The sequence below is a fragment of the Prionailurus viverrinus genome, chromosome D3 (genome assembly GCF_022837055.1).
Source record: "Prionailurus viverrinus isolate Anna chromosome D3, UM_Priviv_1.0, whole genome shotgun sequence".
Taxonomy (NCBI): Eukaryota; Metazoa; Chordata; class Mammalia; order Carnivora; family Felidae; genus Prionailurus; species Prionailurus viverrinus.
Genome location: NC_062572.1, coordinates 19,523,969 through 19,535,789, shown reverse-complemented (window position 1 = coordinate 19,535,789; position 11,821 = coordinate 19,523,969). Strand labels below are relative to the sequence as shown.

At 43.1% G+C, this 11,821-nt stretch overlaps 1 long non-coding RNA gene across 3 annotated transcripts in view; it reads right to left on the bottom strand.

Annotated features, from left to right (window-relative positions):
* Nucleotides 1-11,821, bottom strand: part of LOC125149275 (uncharacterized) — a 52,691-nt gene that overhangs the window by 8,899 nt on the left and 31,971 nt on the right. For all 3 annotated transcript variants that reach the window (XR_007145882.1, XR_007145883.1, XR_007145884.1), the window contains exon 3: nt 449-628. This is a non-coding gene — a long non-coding RNA (uncharacterized LOC125149275). The remainder of the gene's footprint in view (nt 1-448; nt 629-11,821) is intronic.

Below are 11,821 nucleotides of genomic sequence, written 5' to 3'. Positions count from 1 at the left end.
ATACACATGGGAAAAGCCTTTTTCAACCAAAGTAGGTGCCCACAGCAGCAGAAGGTAGATGTGAAGCCTGGCCCAGCCTTGTGGAGTGCAGATGTGTGTCTGCCCTGGGCCAGGCTGCTGGGGGTACTACCAGGGCTTCTCTGAGCCCTACAGCTCTGTCCAAGGGCGCTTCTGCCTAATCAGTGCTCTGCCCAAAGGGCTATGGGTAGATGGCATGCTTCATTCAGACACAAGGATCCTGAGCACAAGGATCCCATCACAGAACCTATTCTTGTGATGGCCCCAGCCCTCTCCATGGCAGGAAGGGCTAGGGGTCCCAGAGAAGGCTATGGGCAGAAGCCTGGTTCAGGCAGGGTTCTGGCTCATCATCACTGGCCCTCATGAGAGACAGGCTCTCTGGAAGGTTCCTCTTTCCTTCCTCCACTTACCACTCTGCTTAAAAACCTACCTTTGTGGCTCTCTCCATTTGTATTAAAGTCCTTTCCTCTGGGAGACCTCACACAAAATGCTCTGGACTCCAGAGAACTGCTTGAGAATTGAGGCAGAGCCTCAATTCTAGGTGTGCTGACAAGGGGCAAGCTCCAGTGACAAATCACAGCAGGGCAGGGATAAGGGGCAGCCTGGAGAGCTGTAAGAGGAAATGGGAGAGTAAGAGGAAATGAATGATGATGCCCCCTGGATACTTGGCTGGGATGTGACATCCCAGAGCTGCAATCCAGCATCCCAGAGCTGGGACCATGGCCTTCTTTTCAACTGTGGTGGGGAAACAGGAACCAGGGACTCTCAGAAGCCAATTGCCCAGAGAGTGGGAAATACCTGCCCCCATGCTTGGGGCTGAAGGAACAAGGTGTCAGGATGGCACTCTGTGCCTAGAATGCAGCTCCTATCCTGTCATGCCATATAGCACCAGGCATGGCCACTCCAGTGGGTACCACCCTGAGATCCTGTGCTGGGTCCAAGTGCTGTCTGAGCCTGGTGACACCCCTCTGAGATGCAAGAGGTTACATAGGTGGGGACTGAGGTTTGCTGTAAGACAAACCACTCCCTCCCAGGCCTTTACTTAGTTTGAAAAGTGGACAGTGCTCTATAAGAGTGTCCGATTATCACCTCTCCCTACTCCCCACACCAGCCCCTCCTCTGTTCCTAGGCACCCCTCACTGCAGCTGTCACTCATCATTAGCAGTAACTGTCACTATTGGGACAGCCCCTGTCAGGTTGCAGAGCCAGGAGGGGGCAGGAGAATGTCAGATGACTCAGATAACCTCAAAGGAGAGGGATGGACACACAGAACACAGAGCTTAGGTATGGAAGTACCATTGTAGATGCTCTGCTCTGACCTTTCTTTTGCCAGAGGAGGAGAAAGAGCACCTCAGTAGGGCTTCCCCCTAAGCCCCCCTGCCCTCCCACCAGTCAGGCTTGGAGAAGGGCTGGATGCAGAGAGAGTCCAGGCGGAGGGTGTCGTCAGCATGAGGCTGGGCAAGTGACAGGTAAAACTGACCCAGTGTCCTCTGACGGAGGGATTTTCTCCCACCAATGGAAAAGACTTTGCATGGAATCATCCACAGTTCTTTGCCTTGCCCAAAGGAAGTGTGTGTGTGTGTGTGTGTGTGTGTGTGTGCACGTGCGTGCGTGTGCACGTGTGTGTGATTTTGCAGAATCAGCCATCAGACTAGCACCTAATGACCAGCTAAGTTCTCAGCAAGAGCTCGGTTAGGACAGAGCAGGCTAGAACTTGAACTCCATTTCCTGACTCTATGCTCCCTTCTCAACCACTTAATGAGCACCTACTGATGAATGCTGAACCTGGGAGGCAGACGCAGAGGTGCACAGGGAGCCAACAACCAACTAAGGAAACGAAGCTAGATGCAGCCTTTCAGGGCAGCAGGAGGTAAGGGCCATGAGTGGGACACAAGCTCTGGGAGTTCAGGGGAGGAACAAGTTTCATCCAATTGGGGAAGCAGGCAGTTGAAATCGTGTTAGACTTTTAAAGGCCAGCGGTCAACTCCAGGGCTTGTAATTTCAAGGTGTTCAGTGGGAGATAAGAACAAGAAGCAGCTGAGTAAATGTGCGCCTGATTTACATCTGCCTACACAGAGGCAATTTTCAAGTTAAAATGTTGTCAGAGGGTTGTCACAGTTTTGATCTTTCCTTTCTGTTCTTTCTCAATCCACCCACAGTTTCTAGTTGGGTTGGGAAGGGGTGTGAGGGGGACAGAGCCTGGTTTAGATTCAGAGATTTTTGGAATGGTTAAAGTTAGATGGGACTTTAAAAAATGATCTAGTTTTCTCTTAGGAAAATTCAGGCCTAGAATGCAATGTCACAACTGTTCTGTCAGTTTCAGAACCTTCAGGGAGATTAGAAAGAGCAGGTCAAGAGTTCTGCAGTCATCCCCAGGCTATCTCTTGGTATTGCAGCTTCATTCTCTTTTCTGCCTAGTTCAGAAATGCCAAATAATCCCTCCGCTTGCTCCTTCCAACTGCCACCCTGCTCCACTGAGCTCTAATGGGGACTCAGCACCAGCCTCTACCCTGGGCTTGCTGTTGACTTCCTTTCTATGGGCAAGTCACTCTCTGAGCTGCCATGCCCACTTTCAGATAAAACGTGATAGTGAATGTGAAAGTGCTTTGGAAGGTAGATATGACATAAATGCCCAGGGTTGTTATTAGTACAGTAACAAAAGCATTCTCAGTTCAGAAAACATAAGAGGGCAAGCAATTCCTCAAGAATCCAGTGTTCATGATACTAGAGTAGAAAGGAGGCCAGAAGGGAAGAAAGATGGAAGGGGAAAAAAAAAGAAAAGGCTGCTTACCTGGTTTCTATACTCTGCTTACTGACTTTGCCCAGCTATCACCAGATGAAGAAATGTGGTAAATGTGAATTTAAACCAGGCACCTGGAAGTCAGCCTATGGTGTCCATCGGGCCCAGGAAGTAGGTGTGGGAACTGGCAAATGACTAAGGCAGGGGGCACGGACTATGGATCATTTGCTGTCTTGAGCCCTATCCTGTCCCATATTTTTATTAAAGTCTTAAATCCAGAGGAACTGGGGCTTATCAAAGAGGTGAACAGAGAAGGGATATAGTAAATGTCTATGCTGACAGAATCAGAATTCAAAATTACATCAGGGGGCCAGAACTGATAAAACTGAGAAAAAAGTCAGTGTAAAGTCCTACAATGAGTTAGAAAAAGCAAATGTACAGGGAGAAGACATCAATCAGTTTGTGTCAGAACAACATGAACATTTCAGCTGCTAAGTTCAGCCCTGCCTAGCCCCATGGGAAATGCCTGAGAGAGAGGTGACTATGGCCTCAAGGGGCATTACTTCACAGTTCCTAGGGGCCTAAGGCTGAAGGAGCTCACCCCCAGTTCACAGCAGAAGACTCACTGTTCTCAACACCATGGCTGGTTGTCGACAAACTGAAATACCATATGTGACCGTACCTGCCACGAGATGGTAGTCTCTCAGCTCCACCTTACAGAACTAACAAGTGGCCGAGGGAAGGTGATTGAGGCAGCGAGGGTCTGGAAACCGGAAACTGGAAACAGGAGAAGACTTAGTGCTGTGGCAGCGGGTGAGCGGACCAGAAGAGGAAATAAGCTGGCTGCCTGCTATTCTGAAGGGCACAGCTGGACTTGGTTAGAACCTGTTGGAGTTCTGGGACTCACAGAACTGGTGGAATACCTAGGTCGTGTTTGAGGCCCTCAGGCTGCAACAGTTAGAGACCTGTGACTGGGTCTTTAGCACATTTGGAGAGCTCACTGGCCTAGAAGGGGCCTGGACACCTTGTGGACCATTGAGGAGGCTCCCCTGAACCTCGAGGGCACAAGGCTGGGTAAGGATGGCTCATCTTTCTTGGCCAGAATTGTCAGTTTTAGGATCCTGAAAGCTGAAAGCAGGAATGGGGGATATGACAGGTGATTGGAAGGAGGGAGTGACAAAGTATAAAAAAAAAAATAAAGTGATCACCTGAATTAAGTTTATATAGGTGGGAGGCGATTACCTGGTTTTATCAATGGAATATACCCAAGGCCTGAATTCCTCCCACCAGAACCACCTGTGGTGACAGCAGTGTCACCTCAGCTGAAGCACACTGCTGTTTGGTGGGAGTAGCATGTGTTTTATTGGATCAGCCTGTGACACCTGGTAGAGAAGCCAGAGGGCCTCAGACATAAGGGAGAAAAGGTTTCACCCAGCACAAAGTTAAGCAAATTTACAAAACGCTCTCACCCAATGAGAGAGTGCCAGAGGGTGAAGCACAAGAATATCCTTACCCACCTCCTCTTTTCTACCCCCCACTTTCTATTGCCACTCCTAACTTCCCTAATCCTATCAATGGGGGGTCCTTACTTTATCTTCCCAAATATTACATCCTGCTAATTTTTCTTCCAAACATCTTCTGAATCTGTTCTATCCATTCTATGCCCCAGCAACCACCGCCCACCAAGTCATGGTGTTGGCTGAGGCCTCATCATCTCTCACCCACTTGAATAAACTCCACACCAACTTCTCTGCATTTCTCTTTTTGTCATAATTGATTAAGCCAATGAAATCCAATTAATCCTCCAAGTGCACGCTTTCTGTCATGTCCCTCCCTTGCTCCAGAATATTTAGTGGGCCCTAAATGTGTATCAGATCAAGCCTCACTCTAGTACGGCATTAAGGGCCATGGTTTTACTCTCCAGCCTTGCCTCCCCACTTGCCCTGACTGAGCCAAACTGAACAGCCATCATCCTCTTAATCCATTCCCTCCCCTCCCCTTTCAGGGAGGCCTTTTCTAGGAGTGTTGTCCTACTGAACCTCCCCTACTTTAAATACTTCTCATGTTCCAGCAACCACCTGAAGAACCGTCTCCTCCACAAGGTCTTTCTGAACCTTCTGCTAATAGCCTTTTTGCCCTCTTCTGACTTCTGTAGCACCATGTACCTGTCCTATATACACCAGAAGTTTGTCACCTACTTCTGGTAACATCTCTGCTTCTGCTAAAGTATGACTTAGCTCCCGGATAATGTGCTAGTTTTCACCAGTGTATGTTCTATCTCCCTACCTAGACCATAAATTCTAATCTCAACCACAGATTCCCAGAGAGTGGAGTGGGAATGGTATCTCCTGCATCCCAGGGCTAACCACAGTGAGCACTTGAGAAGACATGCTGACCAGATGTGGTGAGGAAGATTGTAGCCATGAAGTTGAGAGACCTGGGTGTTGGTTCTTTGCAGTCATGATGGGTCATGTGACTTTGGGTATGGCAGGCAAGTTTCCTTCCCAGCAAAATGATGAAGCAGATAGATAGATGCAAACATCCCTTCCAGCTCTGGTATTCTCTGAGTCTATACGACTGGGGACTGACCCAGCCCTAGGCTTGGCTAGGGAAGGAACAAGGAAGGCTGTGGACCAACCCTTAGAGGGAGAGAGGGAGAGGGAGATGGGGAGCTAATAGCTCTGGAGGAAGGAAGGACATGCTGGGCTAATGGGATAATTGGATAATCCTCAGAGCTAGGGGCTGCCAGGCTGGGGCCAGCTGTTACAAACAGACACAAATAGCACAAGCAAAACAAAAGCACTGGTGCAGGAAGCACTTTGCTGAGACATATGGGGGTGGGGGTGGCTAGAGGGTGGGGGGAAGGGGATGAAAGGAAACCGACAGCCTCATTCTGTGGGTCTCTCTTAGGGACCCTGTGGTCTGCTCCTGTAACAAAGATTACATTTAGGTGCTTTGGACCCATTTCTGCATTAGAGGACATTCTTGGAGACCTTGGAGTTATTCTAGCCTCGAGTGTGTCCCTCCACCAAGACGATCCTTAGGGACCATGAAGCCCTCATCCCTGCCTATTGAGGGTTATCTGCAGATGGGCCATCTGTTTGAAATGTCTGTGAAAATATTGCTGGACTCTTGAAAGTCATAATTTTGGACACAGGTCTCAGGGTTTCCTTCATTTCTGGCTGAAAAGTGGATCTGTCAGTGGGGTTGGACATAAAACAAAAGAAATTTGAGAGGGGGCTCAGGTCTAGGAGTCAGAAGCCTGGCTTCTAATTTCAGCCTTGCTGGGTCATATAATTCATGATGGGATCTCTCCAGACCTCAGTTAGCCCATCCATAAATGGGAGCAATAAGCAATACCCTCCCTACAGAGCTATTGTGAGGATAAAATGAGATCATGAGCGTGAAATAACTTGAAATTTATAAAATATACTTTAGTTCCAACTCTGTTTCTAACTCATTTTAGAAAGGCTGTTACCTTTCTCTGAGTTCCAGTTTTTTACACCATAAGGTGATGAGATCAGACTGGATGCTTTTTAAATTTCCTTCTAATTCTAATGACTCTAATCCTCAAAAAATAGTATATTTACATTTGTATATAAGAGCATGAAAAGGAAAATTTAAGGTCAATATTATTCATGAATATAGATATAAAATGCTCAATATTAGCAAAACATATCCATCAATGTATAAAAAATATATATAAATCATGACCCATTTAGGGTTCATCCCAGGAATGCAAGGATGGCTTAATAATAGATAACAAATCAATGTTATTCATATTAATAAATTAAAGAACATTACAGGAGTATCTCAATAGATGCCGAAAATGATTTTGATTAAAACTTCCAACATCCGGGGCGCCTGGGTGGCTCAGTCGGTTAAGCAGCCGACTTCGGCTCAGGTCATGATCTCATGGTCTGTGAGTTCGAGCCCTGCGTCGGGCTCTGTGCTGACAGCTCAGAGCCTGGAGCCTGTTTCAGATTCTGTGTCTCCCTCTCTCTGACCCTCTCCCATTCATGCTCTGTCATGAAATAAATAAATGTTAAAAAAAAATTAAAAAAAAAAACAACTTCAAACATCCATAAAAAAAAAAACAAAACACCCAACATCCATTCACAGTGAAAACTCTTACCAAACCAGAAATATAAGACTATTTTCTTAACTCAGTAAAGTTAAATATTGAACAAAATAAAAATAGTTTTCAAAACTGTACGGCAAACATACTCAGTGGTGAAATATTAGAAGACTTTTCTTTGCAGTAAAGATCAAGCTCACTATTCTATATAATACTGTACTAAAGGTCCTAGAGATCACAATAAGATGTAAGACTGGAAAAAGAAATAAATTGACATTATTTGCAGTTGAACTAACTGTCTATATAGAAAAACCCCAATAATTTCTTTAGAGTATTCATGGAACTAATGAGACTTCATCAAGGCTGTTGATCAATATAAAAAATCAATAGTGTTTCTATCTGCCAGCAAAAACTATTGTAAGAAGTAATTTTAAAACATACCATTTGTAATAGCAACAAAAGCTAGAAGGTACCTTGGAATAAATCTAACAAATATGCACACACAAAAAAGACTCCAATCAATGAAAAGATGGGCCATGATCATGGATGGGATAAGTCAATATTGTAAAACACAATTACAGTAAAACCCTGGATTGCGAGTAACTTGTTCTGCAAGCGTTCTATAAGACGAGCAAACATTTCTAATAAATTTTAACTTGATAAATGAGTGATGTCTTGCAATATGAGTAGTACATGATGCCGAATGTCACAGGATCACAACTGAGCCAATGGTTCTTCTCTCTCTCTCTCTCTGGGATTGTGGGTGATTGTCTCCCATGTTTGGATGCTTGGTCTCAGGCCAAGGTGTTTGGCAGACATCAGTGTTTTTTCAGAATGTTGGAAGGTGCCCACAATTGGCACTAGGGTATTTTTTGTCACTTCAAAGCACCTTTGCTTTTCCATACAAGAGTAAGCTTAGGAATGCTTTGCTTCATTCTAGGTCAGACTGCCTGCAGATACAGACCTCTGCTGCCTTATTGCCAGTTACATTAAATACAGTATATGACAAGAGTTTATTAATACTGTACTGTAGTCAACATCCGTGAAAGTGTATACAATGGCCCCCATGCAGGAAAAGGGTGAAAAGAAAGGCAGTAAGAAGGAAATGATTACATTGGAAGTTAAGAAGGAAATCATCAAGAAGTATGAATGAGGGATACGAGTGGCCGGAATTGCAAGATTTTATGAGAAGTCTACATCTGCATCTCATCTGCAGAGGAAGAGGAGAAAAAGGTGGAGGAATCTCTCACTTCAAATGAGATTAGGGAGATGTGTAAAATGTGGGAGACAGTGCAAAATTTTGTAGAAAAGCACTACCCGAATAAGGCTGTAGCACTGCGAGGGATGAATCTGTTTAATGACAATGCAATGTCACATTTCCACAAAATCCTTGAAAAGAGGCAAAAGCAAGTGTTTTGGGATAGGTTCCTTGTTAAATTTACATGAAAAGAAAAAGATTCCATTGAATCAGTTGATTGCAGTGATTCTGTTAGTGATAGTGAAAGTCATCCTACACAATAACCCTCCTTTCTCTGGTCTCCCTCACACCAGTTATGAAGGTTTTCAAAGGTAAGTGCAGGTTAATTTATTTTTCTCTATATTTTGTATTTTCTTCATTATTTTGTATTATATTACAATATTATAATAATTTTTATATGAATATTTTTGGGTTGTGGAACGAATCACCTGAGTTTCCATTATTTCTTATGGGGAAATTCACTTTGATATACAAGTGCTTTGGATACAAGCACATTTCCGGAACAAATTATGCTCACAAGCCAAGGTTTTACTGTATCTCCAAATCAATTTGGAGATCAAGTACAATTCTCTTAGAAATCCCAATAGAATTTTTCATGAAATTTGACAATTTGGATCCAAAATATTGTGTGACAAGAAAAAGGGTCAGGAAGACCCACGATAATTTTCTTCCTATTGAAGAAGGTGAAAAATTTCCCTAACAGATATCTAAAGTATAAAACCCAAGTAATTACGATAGTATGGTATAGGAACAAAGAGACAAAGCAATTGGGATATAAAGATTAGAAGCAGGGGCACCTGCATGACTCAGCCAGTTAAGCAACTGACTTAATTTCGGCTCAGGTCACAATCTCACAGTTCGTGAGATCCATCCCCACAATGGGCTCTGTGAGGACAGCCCATGGAGCCTGCTTGGGATTCTCTCTCCCCCCCCCTCTCTGCCCCTCCCCTGTTTGTGCTCTCTTTCTCTCAAAATAAATAAATAAACATTTAAAAAATTTTTGTAAAAAGGTTAGAAGCAAACTTGTCTGTGTATGGAAATGTGTTATGTGGTAGAGGTCACATTACAAACTAAAGAAAAGAGAAGGAGTGTTCATTAAATGATTCTAAGAAAATGGAGTTTTGATATGGAAAAGCAAAATTGAGAACAAAATACAAGTGGAAAAAATTTTAATACTTTTAAAAGCAAATATAAGAAAATATCTTTATGATCTCAGGGCGAAGATGGATTTCTTTCTTAAAACACAAAAGCAAAAGCCATAAAAAAAAATGCTGCTTAACTAATTGAAATGTTTAAAAACTTTTTTTCCCCAATGAAAACAACATAAAGAAAGGATGAAGAAAAGCTACAAACAGGGAGAAGGTATCTGCAATGCATACAATCAATAATCACTAAAAGATTAGTGTCCATAGTATATAGCTCTTATGAAAATAAAAAACCTGGGACGCCTGGGTGGCTCAGTTGGTTAAGTATCTGACTCTTGATCTCAGTCAGCTCAGGTCTTGATCTCAGGATCATGAGGTCAAGCCCTGCGTTGGGCTCTGCGCTAGGCATGAAGCCTACTTAAAAAAATTAAAAAATTAAAAAAAAAAAAACCCTATTAGGGGGGCACCGGGTGGCTCAGTCAGTTAAGTGTCCAACTTCGGCTCAGGTCATGATCTCTTGGTTCTTGGGTTTGAGCCCCACATCAGGCTCTGCACTGACAGCTCGAAGTCTGGAGCCTGCTTTGGATTCTGTGTCTCCCTCACTCTCTGCCCCTCCCCCACTTGCACTCTCTCTCTCTCTCTCTCTCTCTCTCTCTCAAAAAAAGCAAACATTAAAGAAAATTTTAGGGGTGCCTGGGTGGCTCAGTGGGTTAAGCGTCTGACTTCGGGTCAGGTCATGATTTCATGGTTCGTGTGTTTAAGCCCCACATCAGGCTCTGTGCTGACAGCTCAGTGCCTGGAGCCTGCTTCGGATTCTGTGTCTCCCTCTTTCTCTGCCCCTCCCCAGCTTGCACTCTGTCTCTCTCTCAAAAATAAATAAATATTTTTAAAAATTAAAAAAAAACCCTATTAGATAAATGGGTGAAGTTATGATCAGGCAATTGAGAAGAAGAAACCTAAATGATCAATAAGCATGTGAAAATAAGTTCAATACCCTTACACATTATTTGTGGGGATGTAAATTGGTCCAACCACTATGGAAAACAATATGGAGATTCCTCAAAAATTCAAAAATAGATCTACCAATCGATCCAACAATTCCACTACTGGGTATACACCCAAAGGAAATGAAAACAGGATTTTGATGAGAGATCATCACTCTAAAGTTTATTGCAACATTATTCATGATAGCCAAGCTATGGAAACAACCCAAATCCATCAACAGATGAATATTAAAAAAGATGTGGTACATATACAAAATGGAATATTATTCAGCCATAAGAATGGAGGATACCCTACCATTTGTGACATGGATGGATTCTGAGCACCTAATGCTTAAGTGAAACAAGCCAAGCAGAGGAAGACAAGTACTGTATGATAACACTTATATGTGGAATCTAAAGAACTTAAGACTGTAAAAACAGAAAGTAAAATGGTGGTTACCAGGGGCTAAGAGTGGGGGTGGGGGGAAAGATGACTACACTTGTAACGAGTAGTAAATAAGACATAGAGATCTAATGCATAGTATAATTAATATAAATAATATTGTATCATAATTATGTGATATGATAAATATCCCCACATGGGTAATCATATTATAATATATAAATGTATTTAAGTAACTAACTGTACACCTTAAACTTATACAATGTTACATGTCAAATGTCTTCAATAAAAGTTAAAAAAAATTTTTAAGTCAATCTCACTAGTAATTAGGGAAAGGCAAATTAAACTATATTTTGCAGCCATCCATAGTTACTCAACAATTTGAAAGTGTTGGTGGTACTTTAAGTGTGTCCTTCAGGGAGGGGAGAAGGATGGGGACTGAATTCACATGCCTATGTAATAAAAGCCCAATAAAAATAAAACTCTGGACAGCAGAGCTTGGGTGACTGTGAGCACTTGATAAGGCATTCTGGGTCCCCGGTTAATAATACTCAGTGCGTATTGTTATACATTGATATGGTAGGAGGGTGACTCATCTTAACTCCATGGGGAGATGACACAGAAGTTTCAATCTCGGGGCCCTCCCAGACATCATTCTATGCATCTCTTCTTTTGGCTCGTCATGATTTGTATTACCTATGTCACAATAAAACTGAATTAAAAAAAAATTTTTTTAAGTGTTGGTGGGGAAGTGAGGAGATAGAAATATGCGATACCCAGTGTAGGTGCAGATGTGAGTACCCTGGGACCTGGCATTTTCCATTTCTAGGCCTCAATCTTCAATAAAGACACACAAACATGTATGTATATATAAAACCAAGCACATGGACGTTCATTGTGTCACTGTGATACTAAAAAGCTGAAGCAACTCTCAGAGGTGGAGGGGATACATAAACTGTGCTGGGCCCCTTCAGGGAACCACCATATGAAAGACAAAATGAGGTCTTATACTCCAAGCTAAATTTCTCTAGCTACTTCTAGACTACGCTTTGAATTTCTCCCAGCGCCGTGCGCCAGTGCTCACGGCTGCTGCCCTTTGCCTCACTTTTAGCTCAACAAATCTTATACAATTTACATACAGCTTCCTCTTAAAACATTCCTGGGTCCTTTTAATTCTGACATTACAGATGAGAAAC